The sequence below is a fragment of the Cervus canadensis genome, chromosome X (assembly GCF_019320065.1).
Source record: "Cervus canadensis isolate Bull #8, Minnesota chromosome X, ASM1932006v1, whole genome shotgun sequence".
Taxonomy (NCBI): domain Eukaryota; kingdom Metazoa; phylum Chordata; class Mammalia; order Artiodactyla; family Cervidae; genus Cervus; species Cervus canadensis.
The window spans coordinates 76,142,144-76,144,170 of NC_057419.1; the positions used below are offsets into that span (position 1 = coordinate 76,142,144).

The window sequence follows — 2,027 nt, forward strand, 5'->3', positions numbered from 1 at the left end:
GTATGTGGGCCAAGAAGCAACAGTTATAACGTTGACTGGTTCAAGGCTGAGAAAGGAGTACAACAAGGCTGCTTATCATCACCCTGTTTATTCAACTTACACACAAAACACATCATGTGAATGGCCAGGCTGGATGAGCAACAAGTTGGAATAAAGATTTCCAGAAGAACTATTGACAATCTCAGACATGCTTCTTGGTAGCAAAGCCCTGACAAACCGAGATATTGTGTTAAAAAGAGAAGACATCACTTTGCCGACAAAAGTCTATATAGTCAAGGGTTTGGTCTTGTAGTTATGTACGGATGTGAGAGTTGGACCATAAAGAAGGCAGAGCACTGAAGAATAGATGCTTTGGAACAGAAAAGCTGGAGAAGACTCCTGAGAGTACCTTGTAAAGCAAGGAGATGAAACCAGTCAATCTTAAAGGAAATCAACCCTGAATACACTTTGGAAGGATGGATGCTGAAGCTGAAGCTCCAATACTTTGGCCCCCTGATGCGAACAGCTGGCTCATTGGAAAAGACCTTGATATTGGGAAAACTTTAAGGCAGAAACAGAAAAGGGTGACAGAGGTTAAGAGGGTTGGATGTCATGGAGATGGTCAGGGACAGGGAAGCATGGCATGCTGCAGTCCATGTGGTTATGAAATGGAATTTTTTAAATTGATATGCTCAAATTGCAAATAGAACACACATAAGTGCAATAAGACATTTTCATAAGTGCAATGAAAATGTCAGTTTACCACTATACTCCATTCCCAAGTATAGTGCCTTGTGTATAAATTGTTGTTGTTTAGTCACTCAGTTGTGTCTGACTCTTTGTGACCCCCATGGACTGCAGCAGAACAGACTTCCCTGTTCTTCACCATTTCCTGGAGTTTGGTCAAACTCATGTTCATTGAGGCGATGATACAATCCAACCATCTCACCCTCTGTCATCCCCTTCTCCATGTGCCTTCAAATCTTTCCCAGCCTCAGGGTCTTTTCCAATGAGTAAGCTCTTTGCATCAGGTGGCCAAAGTAATAGAGCTTCAGCTTCAGCATCAGTCCTTCCAGTGAATATTCAGGACTGATTTCCTTTAGGATTGACTGATTTGATCTCCTTGCAGTTCAAGTGACCCTCAAGAGTCTTCTCCAGCGCTAGAGTTTGAGGTATCAATTCTTCAGCACTCAGCTTTTTTTATTGTCTAGCTCTCACATCCATATATGACTATTAAAAAACCATAGTTTTAACTGTATGGACCTTTGCAGGCAAAGTAATGTCTCTGCTTTTTAATATGCTGCCTAGGTTGGTCATAGCTTTTCTTCCAAGGAGCAAGCATCTTTTAATTTCATGGCTGCAGTCTCTGTACACAGTGATTTTTGAGCCCAAGAAAGTAATGTCTGTCACTGTTTCCACTGTTCCCCATCTGTTTGACATGAAGTGATGGAAACAGATGCCATGATCTTAGCTTTTGAATGTCAAGTTTAAAGCCAGCTTCTTCACTCTCCTCTTTCACCTTCATCAAGAGGCTCTTTGCTCACTTCGGCAGCACATATACTAAAACTGGAATGATACAGAGAAAATTAGCATGGCCTCTGTGCAATGAGGAAATGCAAATTCATCAAGTGTTCCATATTTTTTTCAAGAGGGAGCAGACATATATACCTATGGCTGATTCATGTTGAGGTTTTTTTAATTCCTCCTCACTTTCTACCTTAAAAGTGGTGTCATCTGCATATCTGAGGTTGTTGACATTTTTCCCCACAATCTTTTTTTTTTTTTTCATTTATTTTTATTAGTTGGAGGCCAACCACTTCACAACATTGCAGTGGGTTTTGTCATACATTGACATGAATCAGCCATGGAGTTACATGTATTCCCCATCCTGATCCCCCCTCCCACCTCCCTCTCCACCCATCCCTGCAATCTTGATTCCAGCCTGTGCTTCATCCAGCCTGGTATTTCATATGATGTACTCTGCATATAAGTTAAATAAGCAGGGAGACAATATATAGCCTTGACGTACTCCTTTCCCAATTTTGAGC

General features: G+C 41.3%; 1 non-coding gene across 1 annotated transcript; it reads left to right on the forward strand.

The window, feature by feature from the left end:
• Positions 1-1,515: 1,515 nt before the first annotated feature.
• LOC122436131 lies at positions 1,516-1,622 on the forward strand. Its single transcript, XR_006267900.1, has one exon. It is a non-coding gene; the product is annotated as a U6 spliceosomal RNA (small nuclear RNA).
• The last annotated feature ends 405 nt before the right edge of the window (positions 1,623-2,027 follow it).